At 35.9% G+C, this 27,550-nt stretch overlaps 1 protein-coding gene and 1 pseudogene across 7 annotated transcripts in view; both read left to right on the forward strand.

The window, feature by feature from the left end:
* Positions 1 to 27,550, forward strand: part of HECW1 (HECT, C2 and WW domain containing E3 ubiquitin protein ligase 1) — a 601,837-nt gene that overhangs the window by 205,538 nt on the left and 368,749 nt on the right. The window lies entirely within an intron of this gene.
* Positions 12,712 to 13,861, forward strand: LOC308510246 (axin interactor, dorsalization-associated protein-like; annotated as a pseudogene). Its single transcript has 2 exons — positions 12,712 to 13,013; positions 13,122 to 13,861. The product of its transcript is annotated as an axin interactor, dorsalization-associated protein-like (transcript).

Here is a 27,550-nt window from a genome sequence, read left to right on the forward strand (position 1 = left end):
AGACAAATGAGTTGAAAACTTATGTATGCACAGAAATCTCTTTATGTCAGCTTTATTCATAATTGCCAAAACTTGGAAGCAGCCAAGATGTCTTTCAGGAGCTGAACGGATAAATAAACGGTGGTACAATCAGACAATGGAATATTAGTCAGTGCTAAAAATAAATGAGCTATCAAACCATGAAAATACATGGATGAACCTTAAATACATTTTGCTAAATCAAAGAAGTCAATCAGAAAAAGCTACAGACTGTATAATTCCAAGTATATAGCATTCTGGAAAGGGCAAATCTATGGAGACAGTAAAAAGACCAGTGGTTGCTAAGGGTTGGTGAGGGGAGGAATGAATAGGTGCAGCAGTGATGATCTTTAGAGCTTGGAAAATACTCTAGTATATAATGTTGTATACATATCATTATAATTTGTCCAAACCCATAGAACATAAAACACCACTGTACAGAGTAAACTCCACTGTAAACTATGGACTCTGAGGAGAATGATGTGTGTGGGGACAGAGTCCCATAGGGCAGTTTCCAGGCTCTTGGCCTCGCGCAGGGAGGTGCTGGCTGGGGTCGTGAATGACCATCGACTATGATTGGTTGGCTGTCAGCTGTAACCAGTTAGCCAATTAGCTACTGATGTAACTGCTGGGCTCGGTTGATTGGTTGGTTGGTTGGTAGGCAGAAGAAGTGAATGGTGGACTGCGATCATGTGGATCCTACTGCATGTGTCTTGCCCGGCTGCCAGAGAAAATATAGTGGTATGACTCCCCTATCTATGGCTCCGTGGGTGTTCCTTTTTGGCCTCATGATAGCCTGGTTCTTATGTGGGGAGCTGGACCAGAGATCCCGCATGACACCCTACATGACAATGTGTCAATGTAGGTTCATCAGTTGTAACAAATGTACCACTCTGGTGGGGATTCTGATAATGGGGGAAGATATGCATGTGTGGGGACAGGGATGTATGGGAAATCTCTGTACATTCTGTTCAATTTTTCTATGAACATAAAACTTCTCTACAAAAGTAAAGTCTTAAATTATATTGACCATTTACAATGAAGCAGAATTCACTATCATTGGAAACATCTATAGAACATTTGCACAAACTAAATATACTAGTAGGTCATGAAGATTATCTCAATACATTTCAAAAAGGAGAAATTTTAAGGTCACCTTTTCTGATCATCATACATTTAGAGAATAATGTTGTTTTTTAAATCCAAGTGACTTTCAAATTGAAAAACAACTATTGGCTAAAGAAAGAATTAAATCTATAATTTTGACTATTTAGAAAATGTCAATATTATTGTTATTCATTTAAACTTACCAAAAATTGCTAGAATTTTTTATAGGGAAAAATGTGCAGATATGTTTTATTACTGAAAATCAAAGAAAATAAAATTCCTAAGCGTTCAAATGAAGAAATTAGAAAACTCCCAATCAAATAAACTGAAATTTAGTAATAAAAATTAAATAAGGAAAATACAAGAAGAAATCAATGTACTAAACAATATAGGAAAACAGTGGCTTTGATAAATAAACCTCAGTGTTTACTTGAGGGGGGCAATATTCTTACATATCTAATTAAGATAAAATAAATATTTATAAATAGATCAGAAAAAGTATATAAAATTTCATAAAGTCCAAAGAAATATATTAACTTCAATTTTTACATTCAAGTATTTTTTTAATTCAAGTGTAGTTGATATACATATATTAAAAGAGTTTAAGGTATGCAATGTAGTTATTCAACATTTATATACCTTACAAAGTGATCACTGCAATAAATCTAGTAATCATCTGTCACCATAAAAAGTTACTACCATAACATTGACTATATTACCCCAGACTCATTATTTTATAACTGCAAGTTTGTACCTCTTATCATTTTTGCTGATTGATAATAGCCAATTTAAAAAGTGTGAGGTTATATTTCATTGTGGGTTTTTTTTGAGTAGCATTTCCTTGATGATTACTGATGTTGCACATCTTTTCATGTGTCAGTTGGCCATTTGAAAGTCTTTGGGAAAAATGTCTATTCAAGTCTCTGCCCATTTTTTAATCAGATTGTTTGTATTTTGGTTGTTGAATTGTATGAGGTTTCTATATATTTTGGATATTAACTCCTTATTGGATACATTATTTGCAAGTGTCTTCTCCCATTCAGTGGTTTCCAAACCATTTTGTTGATGGTTTCATTTGCTGTGCAAAAACTTTTTGATGTAATCCCATTTGTTTAGTTTTGCTATTGTTGTCCTTGAATGGGGAGATATATCAAAAAAAGTTTCTTAGGTCAATGTTTACTGCCTATGTTTTACAGTTTCTTGTCTTACATTTAGGTCTTTAATCCATTTTGTATTTATTTTTGTATATGGTGCAGGAAAGTGGGCCACTTTTCCTTTCCTTTCCTTTCCTTTCCTTTCCTTTCCTTTCCTTTCCTTTCCTTTCCTTTCCTTTCCTTTCCTTTCCCTTCCCTTCCCTTCCCTTCCCTTCCCTTCCCTTCCCTTCCCTTCCCTTCCCTTCCCTTTCCTTTCCTTTTTGCATGTAAATGTCTACTTTTATCAACACTATTTATTGAAGGGACTGTGTTTTCTTCATTGTATAATCTTGCCTTTTTGTCATAAATTAACTGACTATCTAAATGTGGGTTTATTTCCAGGAACTCTATTCTTTTCCGTTGTTTTTGTTTTTGTGCCTGTACCATACTGTTTTGGCTATTAAACTTTGTAATATAGTTTGAAATCCCCGTGTATGATACCTCCAACTTTGATATTTAGAGTATTCCAGTTTCTTCAGCACGCTTACTTTCTCTATTCCCATATTCCAGTTCAGGCATTTACTCTCCCCCTTTTTATGTTTTGGTTGCCACAAGTTGTCCCTGTTGATGGTGGTCTAATAGCCTCCTTTAGTATTTCTTGTAGTGCAGGTCATGTATTAGAAAATTCCCTGAGCTTCTGGATGTCTGGAAAGGTCTTTATCTAAAGGAGATCTTTGCTGGATATATTATTCTTGGCTCATAATTTTTCTCTTTCAATAGTTTGAATATTTGGTTCCATTCCCTCCTAGCTTGTAGAGTTTCTGCTGAAAAATCTAATGATAATCTAATGGGCTTTCCTTTGTAAGTTACCGTCTTCTTTTCCCTGGCTGCCTTGAGGATTCTTTCTTTGTCATTGATTTTAGACAACTTCAATACAATGTGCCTTGGTGAAGGCCTGTTGGGATTGAGGTAATTAGGAGTTCTATTTGCTTCTTGGATTCGAGGATCCAGTTATTTCCACAAGTTTGGGAAGTTCTCATCAACGATTTGTTTGAATATATTCTCTGTTCCCTTCTCTCTTTCTTCTCCTTCTGGTATGCCCATTATCCTTATATTGCTCTTTCTGATGGAGTCAGAAAGTTCTTCTAGAGTTCTTTCATTTCTTTTAAGTCTCAAGTCTCTTTCTTCTTCCATCTGTGTAAATTCCAGGTTTGTATCTTTGATGTCACTGATTCTTTCCTCCATCTGGTCAACTCTACTACCTAAGCTGGATATTTTATTGTTAATTTCTTCTACTGAGTTCTTAATCTCCAGAAATTCTATTTGGTTCTTTTTCAAAATTTCAATCTCTTTTGTAAAATGCTCATGTTTGTAAAATGCTTTGATTGTGTTTCTGAGTTCATTAAACTGCCTTTCTGTGTTTTCTTGCATCTCGTTCAGTTTTTTTCAGAATTGCAATCTTGAATTCTTTGTCATTTAAATCGCATATTTCCATATCTCTAAGTTCCTTTTCTGGAGACTTTTCACTTTCTTTCTGAGCTATCTTGTTCCCTTGGTTATTCATGGCAATCACTGATTTACTATTTCTCTTCCTAGACATCTACAGGAATGGCTTCTGCCACAGGTTGATAGGTATGCGAAGAGCTTTTGAAGTTCCAAAGCTCTTTCTGCACCAGATTCAGAGCTTGTATGTTTCAGCAGTTCTGTTTACTCCTGCAGGGATCCGCCCGGATAGGTGGGGCCAGGGGCGGGGTGAGTTGTGAGAGGTGGCCCAGAGCAATGGCGGCGACCACCAGCACAGCCAGTCCTGCTTCCACAGCTCCCTCCCCTTTGCCGGAACTAGTAGAGCTGGGAATGTGTCTGTGGTCCACAGTTCTCAGAGCAGCAAATATTCTGTCCTTTGATCTGACACTACTACTTTATCACTTCTAGCACCGGGCAGGTGGGGGCGGGGCGAGCTCTGGGAGGGGAGGGAGGGGGAGGCTAGTCTCCGTGCCTAAGGCTTCCGTTCTCCGCTCGGCAGTGAGGGCTTAAACCACTGTTTTCAGCCTTCTTCCCTCAGTCTTTTCTCCAAGGTGTCTGCCGTGAGCCTTGGGTTCAGCCGTGTTATATGCTGCCCCCTCAGCCCTGTGGGCCGTAAGCGGAGCCCTAGCAGTCCGAGTTCTTCCCTCTCACGCAGCTGCGGTAGTTCCAGGAGCAAAGAGCTCGGAGCACTGAGCTAGGTCTGCGTCCTGCGCCCGCGGGGCTCCGTCTCCGCACTTCTCCTCTCCCTCCTCCCCCGCTCGAGCGATTCACCCACCTGGAGGTGAATTCAGTAGTGGGCCTCTTTGTCTTGCCTATCTGCTGTGCAGGGAATCCTTTGTGGAGTTATTGTTGTCCGATTCATTGTAAATTCCAGGGGAGCGCTACAGAGACTCACCTCACGCCGCCATTTTTTTTGATCAATACCTCCAACTTTGTTTTTGTTTCTCAAGATTGCTTTGGATTTCTGTGTTTGTTTTTTTTGTTTGTTTGTTTTTTTGTTTAGTTTTGCTTTTTTTGTTTTTTTGTGTGTGTATGGTTCCATACAAACTTTAGGATTATTTGTTTTAGTTCTGTGAAAAAAAATGCCATTAGTATTTTCATAGGGATTGTACGGAATCTGTAGATTGAATAGTATTGAGACTTTTTTTTTTTTTTGGAAAGGGTCTTGCATATTTTTTTAATTTTTTTAATTTTAATTTATTAGTTTCAGGTGTACAAGACAAGGTAATACTTAGATGTTCATCAATATACCCTCACACTGTGAGCCCTCCTCCCTCCATCCACTATCCCTCCGACCTCAACCGAGCCATCACATTATATATATAAAATTATAGTTGGCATTCATTAATGTTTAGCTTCTGGTGTACAATGCCATGATCAGGCATCCACAGTATCTCTGAGGTGGTCTCCCAAATAGGACGCGTGTCCTTCGAATACCCAACAAAGTCTTTACAACATTATTGAATGCGTTCCCCAAATTAATTTTCAAAAAACCCTGAGGCCATCTTGTGGTTACCAGCTGCTTCCTAATCCCTTCACCTTTCCCCTTATCCCACCCCCGCCCATCTAACAACTCTCGTTTTTTTCTTTTTGTCCCCAAAACTGTTTCTGATTAGTTCATTCACATATTCTTGTCTTTAAATTCCGCATATATAAGTGAGATCATATGGTACTTGTCTTTCTCTTTCTGACTTATTTCACTTAACATAATGTTCTCTAGATCCATCCATGTTGTTGCAAATGATAAGATTTCTTTCTTCTTTATGGCTGCGTAATACTCCATTGTATAAATGTACCACAGCTTCTTAATCCAGTCATCTACCGATGGGCATTTGGTTGTTTCCATATCTTGGCTATTGTGTAAAGTGCTGCAATAAACATAGGAATCCATACAGATTTTTGAATTGGAGTTTTGGATTTCTCCGGGTAGATGCCTAGGAGTGGAATTACTGGATCATAGGGTAGTTCCATTTTCAGATTCCTGAGATACCTCCATACTGTTTTCCATAGTGGCTGCACTAATCTGCAATTCCACCAACAGTGCACTAGCGTTCCCTTTTTTCCACATCCGTGCCAGCATTTGTTGTTTGTTGATTTATTGATGATAGCCATTTTGACTGGAGTGAGGTGGTATCTCTTTGTGGTTTTTATTTGCATTTCTTTGATGGTTAGTGAGGTTGAGCATTTCTTCATATGTCTTCTTGCCTTCTGTATGTCCTTTTTAGAAAAATGTCTCCTCAAGTCCTCTGCCCATTTTTTTAATTGGGTTGTTGTTTTTTTGGAGTTGAGTTGAGTAAGTTTTTTATAGATTTGTGATATTAATCCCTTATCAGATATATCATTGGCCAATATCTTTTCCCATTCAGTAGGATCCTTTTTTGTGTTATTGATGGTTTCCTTTGCTGTGAAAAAACTTTTTAGTTTGAAGTAATCCCACATGTTTATTTTTTTCTCTTACTTCCCTCGCGCAAGGGTATATATCAGTGAAAATCTTACTCTGGGTAATGTCCATGAAGTGACAACAGACACATCAGAAATACAAAAAAATTTAAGAAATTACTATGAGCAACTATATGCCAACAAATTTGACAATCTGGAAGAAATGGACAATTTTCTAGAGGCGCACAACCTTCCAAGGCTAACTCAAGAAGAAACAGAAAGCCTGAACAGTCTGATTTCCACCAGGGAAATTGAATCAGTAATCAATAATCTCCCAACAAACAAAAGCCCTGGACCAGATGGCTTTACAGGTGAATTTTTCAAAACGTTCCAAAAAGAATTATCACCTATTCTCCTCAAGCTCTTCCAAAAAATCCAGAAGGAAGGAAGACTCCCAAACACTTTTTACGAAGCCACTATCACCCTGATCCCAAAAGCAGACAAAGACACCACAAAAAAAGAAAACTACAGGCCGATATCTCTAATGAACATAGATGCAAAAATTCTCAACCAAATATTAGCGAACAGAATTCAGCAATACATTAAAAAGATCATACACCATGATCAAGTGGGATTCATCCCTGGTATGCAGGGGTGGTTCAACATCCGCAAATCAATTAATGTGATACACCACATTAACAAAATGAAAAATAAAAATCACATGATCATATCAATAGATGCAGAAAAAGCATTTGATAAAATACAGCAACCTTTTATGATAAAAACCCTTAAGAAAGTGGGAATAGAGGGATCATATCTTAACATAATAAGGGCCATATATGACAAACCCACAGCTAACATCATACTCAATGGGAAAAGCTAAAACCATTCCCCCTAAGATCAGGAACAAGATAAGGTTAGTATTGACACTTTAACAATACTAATTTTTTCCATTCCATGAGCATGTTATGTCCTTCCATTTATTTATGTCATCTTCAAAATCTTTTATCAATGTTATAGTTTTCAGACTACAGGTTTATCCCCTCCTTTGTTAAATGTATTCCTAGGTATCTTATTCTTTTCTGTTGTAATTGTAAATGGAATCAATTTCTGATTTTTCTTTCTGATAGTTTCTTATTAGTGTATAGAAATGCAACACAATTTTGTATATTAATTTTGTATCCTGCCACTTTATTGAATTCATGTTTTCTAATAATTTTTGGTGGCATATTTAGAATTTTCTATATATAGTGTCATGTCATCTGTAAATATTGACAGTTTCACTTCTTCCTTTCCAATGTGAATGCATTTATTTATTTTTCTTGTCTGATTTTTGTGGTTAGGACTTCTAATACTTTGTTGAGTAAAAGTGGTGAGGGTGGGCCTCCTTGGTTTTCTTTCTCAGAGAAAAAAATTCCTAGAGACAAAGTTTTCAGCTTTCACCACTGAATATGATGTTAGCTGTTAATTTGTCATATATGGCCTTTATTATGTTGAGGTATGTTCTCTCCATATCCATTTTGTTGAGAGTTTTTATAATAAATAAATGCTGGATTTATCAAATCCAGTTTTTTCTACATCTGTTGAAATGATCATATGATTTTAATCCTTTGTTTGGTTTATGTGGTGTTACCACATTGACTGATTTGTAAATATGAACTATCTTTGCATCCCTGGAATAAATCCCACTTGATCTTGGTGTAAGATCCTTTTAATGTATTGTTGCATTCAGTTTCATAATATTTGTTTTTAATTAAAGTTTACTGGGGTGACAGTTGTAGTAAAGCTACATAGATTTCAGGTATACAACTCTGTAATACATTATCTATATATCACATTGTGCGTTCACCACCCACCGTCAGTTATCTTTCCATCACCATATATTGGATCTCCTTTGCCCTCATCAACCACCGCCTTCCCCACTTACACTCTGGTAACCACTGAACTATTATTGTTTGTGTCTATGGGTTTTGTTTCTTCATTCGTTTGTCTTGTTCTTTTGTTGTTTTCAGTTTTATATACCATATATCAGTGAAAACATATGGTTCTCGACTTTTTCTGTCTGATTTATTTCACTCAGCATAATAATCTCAAGATACATCCATGTTGTTGCAAATGGTACTATTCCATCTTTTCTTACGGCAGAATAGTATATCATTGTGTATATATACCACAACTTCTTTATCCAATCATTTATCGAAGGACATTTTGGTTGTTTCCATGTCTTGGCCACTGTAAATAAAGCTGCAATGAACATTGGAGCACATATATCTTTATGGATAAATATTTTCATTTTTTGGGTAGATACCCAGGAGAGGGAGTCGAAAACTTTTGCATTAGTGATCAAAGACATTGGCTTGTATTTTTATTTTTTGAAGTGTCTTTGTCTATCAGGTTTTAGTATCAGGATGATGCTGGCCTTGAAAGTGTTCCTTCCTCTTCTTTTTTTTTTTTTTTTTTTTTTTTTTTTTTTTTAAGAATAGTTTAGGAAGAATGGGTCTTAATTTTTTTTCAGATTTTTGGTAGAATCACCTGTGAAGGTGTCTGTTCCTGAACTTTTTTTTGTTGGAAGGTTTTTTGATTAGTGATTCAGTTTTGTTACTGGTAATCATTCTGTTTAGATTTTGTTTTTTTATGATTCAGTCTTGAAAGACTTTGTTTCTAGGAATTTACCCGTTTCTTCTAGGTTGCCCAATTTGCTGTTGTACAGTTGTTCATATCATTCTCTTGTAATTCTTTGCATTTCTGTGATGTCAGTTGTAACTTCTTTTTTATTTTTTATTTTATTTACTTGGGTCCTGTCTTTTTTTTTTCTTTTTCTTGATGAATCTGCCTAAGGTTTATTAATTTTGTTTATCTTTTCAACTGTTAGTTTTATTGACTTTTGTTTTATTTTTGTCTCTATGTATTTGTTTTTGCTTTGATTTTTATATTTTCATTATTTCCTTTCTTCTACCAATTTTGGGGCTTTGTTTGTTCTTTGTTTCTTCTAGTTCCCTTAGGTTTTTTAATTTGAGATTTTTCTTGTGTTTTGAGGTAGACTTGGATTTCTATTAACTTTCCTCTTAGAACTGCTTTTGCTGTATCCCATAGATTTTGGAACATTGTGTTTCTATTTTCATTTGTCTGGAGATAGTTTTCTATTTCTTCATTGACACATTGATATTTCAGTAGCATTCTGTTTGCCTCCACATGTTTGTGTTTTTCCAGTTTTCTTCTTGTAGTTGATTTTTAGTTTCATGCTGTTGTAGTTGGAAAAGATTCTTGATATGATTCCAATCTTCTTACATTTATTGAGACTTGTTTTGTGGTCTAACATGTAATCTGTACTAGAGAATGTTCCATGTGTACTTGAAAAGAATGTGCATTCTTCTATTTCTTTTGATGAATGTTTTTGAATCAAATGTTCTGTATGTGTCTATGAAGTCTATCTGCCCTAATGTGTTGTTTAAGGACCCTGTTTCTTTATTGATTTTCTGTCTGGATGATCTGTACATTGATAAAAATGAAGTGTTATATGTTATGCCCTATTTTTATGTGACTGTCATTTTATCTCTTTATGTCAGTATTTGTTTTATGTGTTTAGGTGCTCTTATGTTGGATGCATAGATGTTTACAAGTGTTATATTCTCTTATAGAATTGGTCCCTTTATCATTATAAAGTGCCTTTTTGTCTTTTGTTACAGTTTTGTTTTAAAGTCTATTTTGTCTGATATAATTGTTTCTACCCCAGATTTTTTTTTTTTTTCCATTTGGTCAATGTATTTTTGCCATTTCTTCACTTTCTGTCTGTGTGTCTCTATATCTGAAGTGAATCTACTGTAGGTGGAGTATGTATGGGTCTTATTTTATTATCCTTTCAACCACCCTACATCTTTTGAATGGAGCAGTTAGTCCATTTATGTTTAAAATAATTATTAATAGGTATGTGCTTTTTGCCATTTTGTTAATTGTTTACTCATTTTTTATGTAGTCCTCTGGTTTTTGTTTTCTCTCTTCCATTGTGATTGCTGAGTTTCTTTAGTGTTTTGTTTGGATTCCTTTGTTTTTATTTTTTTTGTGTGTGTATCTATTATAGGTTTTTGGTTTGTGGTTACTATGAGAGTCATTTATAACAATCTATGTACATAACAATATCTTTTAAGTTGACTGTTGCTTAATTTTAAATGCATTCTAAAAGCACCACATTTTTACAGACCTCCCCGTTATGTTTCTGATGTCATCTTTAACATCTGTGTGTGTGTGTGTGTGTGTGTGTTTATGCGTCCTTTAACTAAATATTGTTGATATAAATGATTTTACTACTTTTGACTTTTAACCTTCATACTAATATTTTAAATGGTTGATCACTACATTTACTATATGTTTGCCTTTACTGATGCATTTTTTTCTTTCATGCATTTTCTTATTTCTAGCTTTGACCTTTTCTTTCCCACTTAAAAAAGTCTCTTTAAAATTTATTGTAATGTCAATGGTGGTGAATTCTATTAGCTCTTGCTTGTCTGGGAAACTTTCCTTCAATTCTGAATGATAACCTTGCTGGGTAGAGTATTATTGGTTGTAGGTTGTTTTCTTTTCCTACACTTTAAAAATATCTTGCAACTCCCTTTCAGCCTGCAAAGTTCTGCTGTAAATGAGCTGATCATTTAATGGGTGTTCCATTGTACATAATTAATTGTATTTCTCTTGCTGCTTTTAAGATTCTCTCTTGTTTACAACTTTTGACATTTAAATTATGATGTGTCTCTGTGTGGGTCTCTTTGGGTTCATCTTGTTTGGGACTTTCTCTGATTTCTGGACTTGAATGTCTGTTTCCTTCACCAGGTTAGGGAAATTTTCAGCCATTATGTCTTTAAATAATTCTTTCTCTCTCCCTTTTTTTCTTTCTCTCTCTTCTCCTTCTGTGACCCTTCTAATGTGAATAGTGTCTCAGAGGTCCTTTATATTCTCCTCACTTATTTTTGAATCTTTTTCTTTTCTGCTGTTCTGATTGCGTGATTTCTACTTCCCTGTCTTCCATATTGCTGATCTGTTCTCCTAGATCATCTAATATGCTGTTGCTTCCCTCTAGTACACTTTTTTTTTAAATTTCAGATATTGTAGTCTTCTGTTCCAATTGGTTCTTTTTAATATTTTCTATGTGTTTATTGAAGTTCTCTTTGTGTTCGTCCATACCTCTCCTAAATTTGGTGAGCATCTTTATAATCATTACTTTGAACCCTTTATCTGGTAGATTGCTTATCTTCATTTTGTTTATTTTTTTCTTAAAGTTTTGTCGTATTCTTTCATTTTACACATATTCTTTTTCCTCCTCATTTGGTCCTAAGTCTCTGTATTTGTTTCTATGTATTAGGTATATCAGCTACATCTTGCAGTATTGAAAAAGTGGCCTTATGTAGAAGGTGTCTGTACTTTGGGGCCCAGTAGCACAATTTCTCCTTGTCATCAGAGCCAGCTGCTACAGGGGTGTCCCTGTGTGAACTGCTTGCACCTTTCTGTTGTGGTCATGCCACAATTGTTGTGGGTATGCTAGTGGGCAGGGCTGGCCCCAGGCTTAGCTGGATGCAAGTCTTGGCCAAAACAGCTCCCAGAATGCTGTGGTGCAGGGCAGATCCTCAGCTCATCTGGCTTCAGGATTCAACTGCAACTGCTGTTGATGTGGTGGTGTGCAGTCCAGGTCTCTGATATGGGTGGCTGCCAGGTGCTGGGCAGTAAGGAATCGCTTTGGAGTGGCTTTGGTGTGCACTGGCAGGATAGGCAGGTTGGGATGAATAGATTGTCAGGGGAACTGCAGAATGGGGCAAGCAACAGGTTGATGGAGAGGGTCAGAACTGGTGCTGGTCAGCACAGGGCAGGCTAGATAGAGTAAAATGAAGCAAACCAAGGAAAAATGGCACCTGCCAGTGCCTCCATCTTCAGAGGAAGGTTCAAAAGATCTTTTTCCCTGTAGCACACACCACAAAATTAGACAAGTATATCTTCTTTACATAAGACCCAAGAACTTTACAAACTGCTATGTCTGCACTAGGTTTGGAGCAAGTTTATGTGTGGGCTCTTTAAGAGTGGAAACTCAGTTTTCCTCAGCCCGTAAGCTCTTCTGAATGTAAGCTTCAAAACCTGCCATTATGGGGCTCCTTTACCTAGGGCTAACCTTTGAGGTAAGGAGCACGGCATGTGTCTTAGAACCTTCACTTTTAGGTGGGACCTCCATAACTGTAATATCCCTTCCACTTGTGGGGCACCAAGGGTGTGGTTCCTGACCATTGCATGGCTCTTCCCCTTCTACTCATTTTGATGTGGCTTTTTCTTTATATCCTTAGTTGTAGAGAATCTGTTCCACTAGTCCTCAGGTTACTCTCAGAGACGGTTGCTCTATATGTAGTTGTAGTTGTGGTGTGTCTCTCAGAAGAGTTGAGCCAGGATCTTTCTAGTCTGCCATCTTGACCAGAGTCCTACACTCAAAATTTTGATACTATATTTTAAAGAATCAAATTAGAAAAAGTTTGGCTGTGGTGGCAAATGGGCTTAGGTGACTCCTCGACGGGTTGTGATGGTAGTCTTAGTGGTTCCTCCTGGCCCTGTTAATATAAGGGCCCTGCCAGGGGAGGATGGCATCCTAGAGCCTGGTTTTGGTGTTGTAGGGATGGAAGAAGACAGAGTGAGGATTGGCCAGTCAGAAGTGACCCAGGACCTGCTGCAGTGCTGAGGTGCTAGTTTTCGGAGAGGTACCACCAACTTGGACTTTTGGGGCCAGCTGGTGGAAATGATAGACAAGTATCAGATATTAACAAGACATCTACAAAAAGAGGCCCAAGATCAACACATAATTCTCAATTCACAGAAGATGAAAGGAGACATTTATGTCTGTGGTGACAACAGAGAGAGGTTGTGCCTGTCTGCCTAGTCCTTGGGCTCAGAGAAGGACCTACAAATTACCCTGTACTATATTATGAATAAAAGAAAACCATTGGCAAAATTGGAAAATGTTTGGAATTGTGAAGTGCAGCTTTACGGTTTACACAGTCCCAAGAATTTAAACTGGAGGACCTGAAGAAGCTAAAACCAATCCTAAAGAATATTCTTACATATAATAAAGAATTCCCATTTGAAGTTTAGCCTGTCCCCTTAAACAGAATTTTGGCACCTAGTAAAAAACAGAAGTTGAAATTTGAAGGAGACAAGATGAAGAAGAGGGTAGTACTGGGGCAAGGTCTCCTGACTCCTTCATTCTAGAGTTCTCAGTACTTTATTACCAAGGTTACCGTCAGAACCAGGAATGATGTCACTTAATATCAGAAGTGAGAAAATTGGTCTGAAAGATGCTGGGCAGTGCATTGATCTTATATTACAGTTAGTGTAAATTATCTGAATGGCATAGATTTAACTTCTGTGCAAGATACTCCTGTGACTTCAAGAAAAAAAGATACATATGTTCATTTTAAGGTGGACATTGAGCTCTAGAAACATGTTGAAAAATTAACCAAAAGTGCAGCTATCTTCTTTGAATTCAAACACTACAAACCTAAAAAAAGGTTTACCAGTGCTAAGTGTTTTGCTTTCATAGAGATGGATGAAATTAAACCTGGGCCATTTGTAATAGAACTATACAAAAAAACCACTGACTTAAAAGAATGAAATTTCAATTATTGACCAAGAAACCATTTTATCTTCATCTACATCAAACTTTGCACAAGAAATGACCCTGACATGAATAACCTGGACCTTCTCTGAATTTTACCACTCACTAGAAACCATCATAGCTCTGTGTAACATATTCACCCTTCAAGAGGCAGGAAGCAAGCTGTGCCCATGCTGGTAGGCCAGAGTGAGTCCATTGCAAAACCGTAGCACAAAATTCTATGTCCAGTACATCACTGATATGTAAGTTTCCTTTGGATACAGACTTATTATATGTTTTGAAACATGTTTTTACTTTTTCTATTGATTATACAATTAATGGTCTCTTTTCTAATTCACCACTATACTCCAGCCCTGCTTCTTGAAACAACACTGTTGTGGGTAGGATGTGCTCATCTTCAAATTTAATACAGCAATAGAAATGTGCAAGAGTTCACACATCTATTCACTTCTGCACCACGATGCTCTTTTGGTTGTTTTAAGTTAATGTCAAACTTTGGGCTGATGTGGGTAGGATAGTATGAAACTGCTTGGAGGGGGTTGGACCAATTGCGTTGTTTAAGAAGGTCAGTCTGGAAATTCATAAGCTGCTCCACAGAGATGGCCTAAATTCACCCTGATCTCATAATTTCTCTGCTTAGAGTGTCCCTTGGCCATATCAGTATCCATGTGGGAGTGTTCGCAGGTTGTAGCTGTGATTTTTCCAGATGATGAGATTGTTTTTCTGAAAGCGAGCATATTTTTAGTCATGTTCATTTGCTGTTCTTCTACGTCACATTGGTATTCTTTTTGATAGCGATTCTAGGCTTACGGGGAACCATCTCAGAATAATTACAAGTTTTTAGATGGGTTTATAATGTCTTCTAAATCATGTAACCTAAAAATAATTTGAGTCAGATGCTAATAACTAGATATTGCAGAAATAACTGCTGTTTTTCTGTTAATTGATTGTGTGTCCTGAAAACGTGCATACCTCTTCTTATAGTGATGAATATGCAAAATCTGGAGTTACTCTATCTTTTTTACATCAGTAGGTAGGATCGCCATTTATTTCCTATTTAGATATATCAACATTCATCCATATGGAAATATGCACATCATTAGCTTACTGTAATTTGACTATTAACATTACTTTTGTCTTTATTGGGCATAAATAAAACATCCATAGTACACATGAGGTGGCTATTTAATACACAGAACATTAAGATCTGGGGTGGGCTTTCTGTGGGCTCATGTAGAGTCCACATATTTAATATTCACTATTTTAAATTACTGGTGCTAGCATGAACAGAAGGAAGAGCCAGTACCTGGCCTGTTTATAAACTAGTGCCCGCTGCGTCGGGCAGATACTCGGACCCCAGCTAGCTGGAAATAAACCTCGCTGTGTGACTTGCATTATCGTGTGACTTCTGTTCGCTTGAGGAGGGGTTGACTCCGGACCCTAACACTGGCATCTAGTCAATAGAAGCCAGGGATGCTGATAAACATCCTGCATTGCACAGGATGGCGCCCACAACAAAGAATTATCTGGCCCAAAATATCAATAGTGCTGAGGTTTTGAAACCCTAGTACATGGTGATGAATCCCAAATCTGTTTCTCTAGTGGGAGATCTGAGAGCCAGAGTCATATATCTAACTATCCTCTAGGCCTTTCCACTTGATATCCCCCAGGCGCTCCAAACTCAAAATGTGTCATCTTCCTGGGTTCATTGTTTTTTTAAGTAAATGACTCCACCATTTCCCCATTTGTTCAAGCCTGAATTCTTAGTGCCATCATTTCCTTCACCATTGAAATCTTGTCTTTAATATAATTCTGACAACTTGCTTTTTAAATATCCCTTAAATCCCTCTATCACACTCTTTTATGGGGTTTCTATTTACTTTTCCAATTTTCTTGTCATTCATGCTCCATTTATTCATACTCCTACAACAAGTATGCTAGGAACATTCTATATTTTAGTTGTACTAAATGTAGTACAACTGGAATGTGCCATGTGTCCACTGGCCACAGAACCCTCACATATTCTCTTTTTTCCTGTAACAGTTTGGCATTGCCTACAGTCTCACACACTTCACTTGATAAGCTCGTTCAGGTCTCAATGCTAATTCCATTTCCTTCAGAGGTTTTCTATGAGAATTCAGTCTGGGCACCCATCTACTGTTTTCCCTTGGCACTTCCCTAGCATAGTACAACACTTTATTTTAAGGTTACATGAAATTAAAAGTTGGAAAAAATTTGTATTAGGAAGACAATTTCAATATAGTTGTGAAGGAATACAGAGAGAATACTTGGAGAGCTAAAGAAAATAAATGAATAGACAGGGCAAGATCACCCATTTGTGAAAACACCATGTAAAAGGAATAACTAGTATAAGAACAGTAGAGCATTTCTGGAGTACTTATACTTGCTATCAAAAGTCTAAGCCTTCTGATAATACATAATTGGTCTAATGTAGCCAAGAAAACAAAGTAGTGGTTCTTAACTGGGGAGTGTGAACAGGTTGCCCCAAAGGGACAACTCGCAATGTCTGGAGGCATTTTTTTGTTTTCACAATTGGGTGGATGCAATTGGCATCTGATGTGGAGAAGCCAGGAACCCTACAGTGCATAGGACAGCCTCCACAATAAAAAATTATCCTGCTCAAAGTCTAAAGCAAAATTGAGAAATACAGTTAACACACTGGTCGTACATCATCACAGTATGGCAGCTGCTTTTTCCCAGAGCAAGTGAGCTAGGAGACCAAACTGGAAGCTGCAATGCCTTTAACAACTTAGCCTGAGAAGTCACACACTGTCACTGCTACAATATTCTATCCATCACAAAGACCAGCTCTGACACAGGGTGGAAGGGCACTTTGTAATATAAGGAGTTGAAGATCATTGGGAATCATCTAGGAGGCTGGCTAAAAAATCTACAAAAACAAACATAAATATTAGAAGAAATCAATACAATATTTGCAAATGTCCAATTACCAAACTAATAAGCTACAGTGATTCAATTGAAATATTATTACAATTAGAGTTAAGTAATATAGCAACACTAAATAAATATAATAAATATCAATAGATTTCATCTAAACCAGTGATATTAAGTTGGAAAATATGAGGGGAAGAAAACCCTATTATAAAATACCTAGAAATAATTTTAAAAAGTACATGAAAACTCTCTGAAGAAAAATATAAAATTTCACTGAGGGACATAAAAGATTGGAATATATTGAAAGGTATGTCATGTGGCAGGGATGGAAATACTGAATTTTACATAACTTTAGTTCTTCACAAATTAATTAATATACAGGCTGGATGCAAATCTAAAATCCCAAGGACATAGATTTATATAAATGTAACTATATACAGAGGGTGCCAAAAAATGTATACACATTTTAAGACAGGGAAAAACTGTATTAACATTGTAATACTCAATATATACCAATAACAAAAGATGAATACATGTCATGTGTATACACTTTTTGGGCGACCTTGGTATAGGGTATAGTATTTTATATTTAATCTATATTTAATATATTTCATTAAACAATTACAGAAATTTTCTAGAAGATTAAATGGGGCAACATAATCAAGAAACTTTGGGAAAAGAAGTATGGATGTTTAGTTTAATGTGAATATGTTATAAAGTAATTGAGATGGTGTGGTATTAGTACAGTAATATAATGGAAGATCAGTGGAACTATATATTAACAAATGGACCAGCAATTGACCTGAATACAAATTTTGTTTATAATAGTGATGGAATAAAACCTCTGAGTAAAGAGTATATTACACAATAAGTATTACTCATAAAATTAAATAACGACTTTGAAAATATATATATATGCCCGATTTAGCCATTACAACAGTACCCAATAGATTTTAGTTAAATATAAAATATGACATCATAAAAATCAAAAGAAAACATGGATGAATATTATCTGGAGTTGGAGAGAGAGAGAGATCTTTTAAGCTATAAATAACAGAATAACAATGGAAAAGAAATCCGGATATTTACCAATATAAAAATGTTAAATTCTCTGTAAGTTTAAAAAAATACCATAAACAAAATAAAAAGACAAGTAAATATAAGAAAGTCTTGTCATATTTATAGAAAAGTGTGGATATCCTCATTATGTAAAAGAAATAGTAAAATACACTTTTATGATAACAAAAGCAGTAAAATCCTATTAAAAATAGAAAAGACACAAGTCATCTCTCCAACAATTTTTTCCTTTTTTTTTACTTAGACGTTCATCATTTATATCCCTCACACTGTGAACCCCCCTCCCCCCATCCACTATCCCTCCGACCTCACACCGAGCCATCACATTATATATATAAAATTATAGTTTGCATTCATTAATGTTTAGCTTCTGGTGTACAATGCCATGATCAGGCATCCACATTATCTCTGAGGTGGTCTCCCAAATAGGACGCATGTCCATCGGATACCCAACAAAATCTTTACAACATTATTGAATAAGTTCCCCAAATTAATTTTCAAAAAACCCTGAGGCCATCTTGTGGTTACCAGCTGCTTCCTAATTCCTTCACCTTTCCCCTTACCCCCCCACCCCCGCCCATCTAACAACTCTCGTTTTTTTCTTTGTGTCTCAAAACTGTCTCTGATTAGTTCATTCACATATTCTTTTCTTTAGATTCCGCATATAAGTGAGATCATATGGTACTTGTCTTTCTCTTTCTGACTTATTTCACTTAACATAATGTTCTCTAGATCCATCCATGTTGTTGCAAATGATAAGATTTCTTTATTCTTTATGGCTGCGTAATACTCCATTGTATAAATGTACCACAGCTTCTTAATCCAGTCGTCTACCGATGGGCATTTCGGTTGTTTGCATATCTTGGCTACTGTGTAAAGTGCTGCAATAAACATAGGAGTGCATACTGATTTTTGAATTGGAGTTTTGGATTTCTCTGGGTAGATGCCTAGGAGTGGAATTATTGGATCATAGGGTAGTTCCATTTTCAGATTCCTGAGATACCTCCATACTGTTTTCCATAGTGGCTGCACTAATCTGCAATCCCACCAACAGTGCACTAGCGTTCCCTTTTCTCCACATCCGCGCCAGCATTTGTTGTTTGTTGATTTATTGATGATAGCCATTTTGACTGGGGTGAGGTGGTAGCTCACTGTGGTTTTTATTTGCATTTGTCTGATGGTTAGTGAGGTTGAGCATTTCTTCATATGTCTTTTTGCCTTCTGTATGTCCTTTTTAGAAAAACGTCTCCTCAAGTCCTCTGCCCATTTTTAATTGGGTTGTTTGTTTTTTTGGAGTTGAGTTCTCCAACAATTTTTCATTTATTATATATTTACTGAGCACAATGTATCCCTGTGATAGGTGTGAGTCACACATATAAAAGATTATTAAACCAGTGAGAAATATTAAGCCATACTAAAAAACTAAATATGAATTAATGAAAAATACTCTACTCTTTTTTTTCTATCAAACTAAAAGTTTTAAAAACAATACTACTCAATCCTGTTGAAGATATGCTGGGACAAGCACTCAAAAAGTGCAAAGGGCAATGTAAATATGTTGAGTCCATATGCATTAGCAGTAGTATCGCAATATGCATCAATAGTATGACTGAGTTATCGGAGTCCTTAGGGAATAGCAGTACAAAATGCTCACATGTTGGTATAAAGAAAAAGGTGTAAGTTGTTTACTTGTAGCATTATATTTACAACAGTGAAAAATTAGAAATATCGTACAGAATCCACCAAAAAGTTTACTTAAAGTAACAGCGTAATATGAAATAATGATAATCTTTCTAAAACATGTCTCCTAAAACTATTTAATAAAAGAAAATTTGCTCATGACATAATGTTATATAAGTAAAGACAATATTTGTTTTGGCTGAAAAATACATTTACCTGCTTTGAAAATAGTTTGAAAGGAAATCCTTGATTCATCAGCAATGTTGTCTTAGGGTTATGGGTCTTGAGGTGGTTTTTGTTTTTCTCTGTATACTTTTGCTTATTTTAAAGCCATTTATAATTACCTAGCATTCTTTTTATCATAAAAACTGTAGACTATAGAAGTTTTTATCATAAAAACTGTAGACTATAGAATAAATAGTATTAAGTTTTGAAAAAGCACGAGGAGGAAGTAATGTAGATGCAGGAAGCATCTGCACAAATTATTGAGCTGCCTTGCAACCTGGTCATTAATTCATCCAGGTAATTCCTGTCCACTGCTTACTCACACGATCAATCTCTCTCTCTCTCTCTCTCTCTCTCTCTCTCTCTCTCTCTCTCTCTCTCTCTCTCTCTCTCTCTCCCCACCACCCTCCCTCTCACCTCACCTCCTTTCCTTCCTCCCTATCTCTCTCCCTTCTGTACACACGCACACACACACACACACACACACACACCCCTGCCTGCAACGAAACGAATCATTTATCTTTTTTTTTTTCAGTTACAGTTGACATTCAGTATTATTTTACATTAGTGTTACGTGTACAGCATAGTGATCCCCCCTAATTAGTCTAATTCCCACCTGGCACTATACATAGTTATTACATATCATTGACTTTATTCCCTGTGCTGTACTTTACGTCCCTGTGACAATTTTGTAACTACCAATTTATACTGTAATCCCCTCACGTTTTTCACCCAATTCCCCAAAACCCCTACCCTCTGGCAACCATCAGTTTCTTCTCTGTATCTGTGAGTCTGTTTTGATTTTGTTTGTTCATTTTTTCCCCTGTGGTTCTTTAGATTACACATATAAGTGAGAACATATGATATATGTCTTTCTCTGACTTATTTCACTTACCTTAATACCTTCTAGGTCAATCCATGTTGTCCCAAATGATAATATTTCATTCTTTTTTATGGTTGAGTAATATTCTATTGTGTATATGTATCAAATCTTCATTATCTATTCATCTGTTGATGGGCATGTCGATTGCTTCCATATATTGGCTATTGAAAATAGTGCTGCAAGGAACATAGGGATATATCTTTTCGAATTAGTGTTTTGGATTTCTTTGGATAAATACCCAGAAGTAGAATTTTTGAGTCATTAGGTAGTTCTATTTTTAATTTTCTGAGGACCTTCCAAGCGATTTTCCAAAGTGGCTTCACCAATTTGCAATCCCACCATTGTGCACAAAGTTTCCCTTTTCTCTGCATCCTTACCAACACTTGTTTGTTGATTATTGATGATGGCCATTCTGACAGGTGTCCATACATAAAACAGGTGTAAGATGATATCTCATCGTGATTTTAATTTGCATTTCTCTGATGATTAGTGATGCTTTCATATACTCTTTACCATGTGTATGTACTCTCTGGAGAAATGTCTGTTCAGGTCCTCTGTCATTTTTCAATTGGATTGTTTGATATTTTTGTGTGGAGTTGTATGAGTTCTTATACATTTGGATATTAACCCCTTATCAGATATATCATTGGCGAATATTTTCTTCGACTCACTAGGTTGTCTTTATGATTTGTTGCTGGTTGCCTTTCCTGTGCACAACGTTTTCAGTTTCATGTAGTCCCATATGTTTATTTTTTCTTTTGTTTCCCTTGCTCAAGGAGATAGGTTGAAAAATACATACATATACATATACATATACATATACATATACATATACATATACATATACATATACCTACACACACACACACACACACACACACACACACATATTACTAAGCAATGTCACAGAGTTTACTGCCTATGTTTTCTTCTAGGAGATTCATGGTTTTGGGTCCTACATTTAAGTCTTTATTTTTGTATATTGTATAAGAAGGTGGTTCAGTTTCATTTTTTTTCATGTATCTGTCCTGTTTTCCCAATACCATTTACTAACTAGATTGTCTTTACTGTATGTTCTTGCCTCTTTTATCATAGATTAAGTGACCATATAAGTGTGGGTTTATTTCTGGGCTCTCTATTTTTTTCCATTGATTTATGTGTCTCTATTTCTGATGTTTTGGTTACTATAGACTTGTAGTATAGTTTGATATCAGGTAGTGTGATACTTCCAATTTTGTTATTCCTTTTCAAAATTGCTGTGGCTATTTAGGGTCTTTTGTGGTTCCATATAAATTTTAAGATTATTTGTTCTAGTTCTGCGAAAAATGCCATTTGTATTTTGATAGGGATTGCACTGAATCTGTAGATTGCTGGGGAAAATATGGACATTTTAATGATGCTAATTCTTTCTACCCGTGAGCATGTGCTCAGATATCCATGAGCACGGTATATGCTTCCATTTATTTATATCTTCTTCAATTTCTTTCTTCAGTGTCTTATAGGTTTTTGAGTACAGGTCTTTTACCTTCTTTCTTAAATTTATTCCTAGATTTTTTTTATATATATAATTGTAAATGGGATTATTTTCTTAATTTCTCTTTATGACAGTTCTTTATTGGTGTATAAGAATACAAACAATTTCTGAACATTAATTTTGTATCCTGCTACTTTACTGAATTCACTTACCCGTTGTAATGGTTTTTTTGTGGAATTTTTAAGGTTCTGTATACATATAGTATCATGTTATCTGCAAACAATGACAGTTTTACTTCCTCCTTTTCAATTTGGATGCCTTCATTTTTTTTCTTGTCTGATTGCTGTGGCAATCAGTTTCCAATACAGTGTTGAATCAAACTGGTGAAAGTGAACATTCTTGTCTTCTTTCTTTTTTTCTTTTATTTTTTATTTTTAATTGTTATTTTTATTAGACAAATTTGAAGCAATACATGCTATGACAATTTGTCTAGTTCTGTATATAGCTTATTTTTTAAATTTATTGGGGTGACAATTGTTAATGAAATTACATAGATTTCAGGTGTACAATTGTGTATTACATCATCTATAAATCCCACTGTGTGTTCACCACCCAGAGTCAGTTCTCCTTCCATCACCATATATTGGATCCCCCTTACCCTCATCTCCCTCCCCACAACCCCCTTACTCTCTGGTAACCACTAAACTATTGTATGTGTCTATAAGTTTTTGATTCTCATTTGTTTGTCTTGTTCTTTTGTTGTTTTTTGTTTATACACCACATATCAGTGAAATCATAGGGTTCTCTGCTTTTTCTGTCTGACTTCTTTCACTTAGAATTATACTCTCAAGATCCATCCATGTTGTCACAAATGTTCCTATATCATCTTTATTACTGCCGAATAGTATTCCATTGTGTATATATACCACAACTTCTTTATCCATTCATCTATCGAAGGACATTTTGGTTTTTTCCATGTCTTGGCAACCATAAACATAGCTGCAATGAACATTGGAGCACACGTGTCTTTATGTATAAATGTTTTCAAATTTTTTGGGTAGATACCCAGGAGAGGGATTGCTGGGTCATATGGTAATTCTATTCGTAATTTTTTGAGGAACCTCCACACTGCCTTCCATAACGGCTGCACCAGTCTGCATACCCACCCAAAGTGTGTGAGGGTTCCTTTTTCTCCACAGCCTCTCCAACACTTGTTATTATTTGTCTCGTTGATGATACCAATTCTAACTGGGGTGAGGTGATATCTCATTGTGGTTTTTATTTGCATTTTTCTGATGATTAGTGATGTTGAGCATTTTTTCATGTTTATTTGCCATTTGTATGTCCTTTTTGGAGAAATGTCTCTTCAGACCCTCTGCCCATTTTTCAATTGGGTTGTTTGTTTTTTTGTTGTTGAGCTTCACGATTTCCTTGTATATTTTGGATATTAGCCCCTTATCGGAGGCACTGTTTGCAAAAATCTTCTCCCATTCAGTCGGTTGCCTCTTTATTTTGTTGATGGTTTCTTTTGCTGTGCAGAAGCTTTTAAGTTTCATATAGTCCCATTCGTTTATTTTCGCTTTTACTTCCATTGTCTTTAGAGTCAAATTCATAAAATGCTCTTTGAACCTAAGGTCCATAAGTTTTGTACCTATGTTTTCTTCTATGAAGTTTCTTGTGTCAGGTCTTATGCATAAGTCGTTGATCCATTTTGAATTAATTTTGGTACATGGTGACAGATAGCAGTCCAGTTTTATTCTTTTGCACATGGCTATCCAATTCTCCCAGCACTATTTATTGAAGAGGCTGTCATTCCTCCATTGTATGTTTTTAGCTTCTTTGTCAAAAATTATCTGTACATATTTATGTGGTTTTATTTCTGGGTTCTCAATTCTATTCCATTGGTCTATGTGTCTATTTTCCTGCCAATACCATGTTGTTTTCATTATTGTAGCCCTGTAGTACAAGCTAAAGTCAGGGAGTGCGATACCTCCAGTATTGTTCATTTTTCTTAAGATTGGTTTGGCTATCCGGGGTCTTTTGTGGTTCAACAGAATAAATGCCATTGGGATTTTGATGGGGATTGCATTAAATCTGTATGTGGCTTTGGGTAATATGGCCATTTTAACTATGTTGATTCTTCCAATCCATGACCATAGAATGGCTTTCCATTTCTTTGTGTCATCTTCAATTTCTTTCAAAAATTTCTTATAGTTTTCAGCATATAGGTCCTTCACATCCTTGGTTAAGTTTATTCCTAGGTATTTTATTCTTTTTGCTGCAATTGCAAAGGGAATTGTTTTTTGTATTTCTTTTTCTGAGATTTCATTGTTAGTATATAGGAATGTAATGGACTTTTCTACATTGATTTTGTGGCCAGCAACTTTACTGTATTCGTTGATAATTTCTAATAGCTTTTTGGTGGAATCTTTACGGTTTTCTATATATAGCATCATGTCATCTGCAAAGAGTGACAATTTGACTTCTTCATTCCCAATTTGGACGCGTTTTATTTCTTTCTCTTGCCTGATGAATCTGGCAAGGACTTCCAACACTATGTTGAAAACCAGATGTGATAGGGGAGAGCCCTGTCGTGTTCTTGAACGTAGAGCAAAGGGCTTCAGTTTTGCACCATTAATTATGAGATTAGCTGAGGGCTTGTCATCTATGGCCTTCATTATGTTAAGGTATTTTCCTTCTATACCTATTCCATTAAGTGTTTTAATCATAAATGGATGTTGTATCTTGTCAAATGCTTAATATGCATCAATTGATATAATCATATGACTTTGTCCTTTATTTTGTTTATGTGGTGTAACACACTGATGGATTTGGGGATGTGGAACCATCCTTGTGCCCCGGGGATGAACCCCACTTGGTCGTGATGAATAATCTTTCTGATGCATTGTTGTATTCGATTTGATAGAATTTTGTTTAGAATTTTTGCATCGGTATTCATCAGAGACATTGGTCTGTAGTTTTCTTTTTTGTGTTGTCCTTACCAGGTTTTGGTATCAGAGTAATGTTGGCCTCATAAAATGAGTTAGGGAGTACTGTCTCTTCTTCAATCTTTTGGAAGAGTTTGAGCAGGATTGGTATTTGATTCTGTTTGAAGGTTTGGTAGAATTCATTAGTGAAGCCATCTGGTCCCGGACTTTTGCTTTTGGGAAGGTTTTGGATGACTGATTATATTTTGTTACTGGTGTTCGGTCTGTTTAGATTTTCCAGTTCTGCATGGTTCAGCCTTGGAAGGCTATATGTTTCTAAGTACTTGCCCATTTTTTTCTAGGTTATTGAATTTGGTGGCATATAGTCCTTCATAGTATTCTTGGATGATCCTTTGTATTTCTGTGGTGTCTGTTATAACTTCCTCTTTTTCATTTCTGATTTTGTTAATTAGTATCTTCTCTCTTTTTTTCTTAGTGAGTCTAGCCAAGGGTTTGTTGATTTTGTTAATCTTTTCAAAGAACCAGCTCTATGTCACATTTTCTATTGTCTTTTTGTTCTCTATTTCATTTAGTTCTGCTCTGGTTTTTGTTATTTCCTTTCTTCTGCTGACTTTGGTTTCACTTGTTTTTCTTTTTCTAGTTCTTTAAGTTGCAACATGAGGTTATTTATTTGGGATTTTTCTTGTTTGTTGAGATAGGCCTGTAATGATATAAATTTTCCTCTTAAAATTGCTGTCGCTGCATCCCAAAAATTTTGGTAGAATGTATTTTCATTATCATTTGTTTCTATGTATGTTTTGATCTCTCCTCTAATTTCTTCTTTGACCCAGTCGTTCTTTAAAAGTATGTTGTTTAATTTCCATGTATTTGTGTTTTTCCTGCTTTCTTTTCGCAGTTGATATCCAATTTCAAAGCTTTGTGATCAGAGGATATGGTTGGTATGATTTCAATCTTCTTAAATTTGCTGAGGCTGATTTTATGTCCCAATATATGGTTTATCCTTGACAATGTTTCATGTACACTCGAAAAGAATGTATAGTCTGATGTTTTAGGATGAAGTGCTCTATATATGTCATTATGTCCATTTTATCTAATGTGTCATTTAGGGCTGCTATTTCGTTATTTATTTTCAGTTTGGATGATCTATCCATAGCTGTCAATGATATATGCAAGTCCGCTAGTATAATTGTGTTTTGGTCAATTTCTTCATTTAGTTCTGTTAGTAGTTGCTTGGTATATTTCAGTACTTCCTGGTTGGGGGCATAAATATTGATGACTGTTACGTCTTCTTGTTGTATAGTCGCCTTTACCATGATGAAATGTCCATCTTTGTCTCTTGTTATCTTTTTCACCCTGAAGTCTGTTTCATCTGATGTCATTATGGCTACACCTGATTTTCTCTGGGTACCATTTGCTTGGAGTATCCATTTGCACCCTTTCACTTTGAGTCTATGCTTGTCCTTGTAGCTGAGATATGTCTCTTGGAGAGAGCATATAGCTGTTTTGATCCATAGTGTTTTGATCCAATCTGCTACTCTGTGCCTTTTCTCTGGTGAGTTCAGTCCGTTTACATTTAGGGTGATTATTGATACGTGAGGATTTCCTTTCATTCTATCTTTTGTTTTCTGGTAAGGCTATGTCTCCATTGTTTATTTGCCTTTTTTTGTTGTCTGTTATTTCTGTGTGGTGGTATTCTATGATGTTTCCCTCTGTTTCTTCTTTTATTACAGTACATATTTCAGGTCTGGATTTTTTTTGAGTGGTTACCCTTACGTTTATGTAAAAGAAAGTGTGATATTTAGAGTATTCCATTTTCTTCAGCACGTTTATTTTCTCCATCCCATATTCCGGTTCATGCCTTTAACCTCCCCTTATTATGTTGCCACAAATTGTCTCTGTTGATGGTGGTCGAATAGCTTCCTTAAGTATTTCTTGTAGTGCAGGTCGTGTATTAGAAAATTCCGTCAGCTTTTTTCTGGGTAGGTCTTTATTCCTCCTCATATCTAAAGGATATCTGTGCTGGATATATTATTCTTTGCCCATAATTTCTCTCTTTCAATAGTTTGAATATTTGGTTCTACTCCCTCCTGGCTGATAGAGTTTCTGCTGAAACATCTGATGATAATCTAATGGGCTTTCCTTTGTAGGTTACCGTCTTCTTTTCCTGGCTGCCTTGAGGATTCTTTCTTTGTCGTTGATTTTAGACAGCTTCAATACAATGTGCCTTGGAGAAGGCCTGTTGGGATTGAGGTAGTTAGGTGTTCTATTTGCTTCTTGGATTCGAGGATCCAGTTCTGTCCACAAATTTGGGAAGTTCTCATCAACAATTTGTTTGAATATATTCTCTGTTTCCTTCTCTGTTTCTTGTCCTTCTGTTATGCCCATTATTCTTAAATTTCTTTTTCTGATAGAGTCAAAAAGTTCTTGTAGAGTTCTTTCATTTCTTTTAAGTCTCAAGTCTCTTTCTTATTCCATCTGTGTAATTTCCAGGTTTCTATCTTCAATGTCACTGATTCTTTCCTCCATCTGGTCAGCTGTACTACCTAA

This window comes from Rhinolophus hipposideros (assembly GCF_964194185.1).
Source record: "Rhinolophus hipposideros genome assembly, chromosome: 18".
NCBI classification, from domain to species: domain Eukaryota; kingdom Metazoa; phylum Chordata; class Mammalia; order Chiroptera; family Rhinolophidae; genus Rhinolophus; species Rhinolophus hipposideros.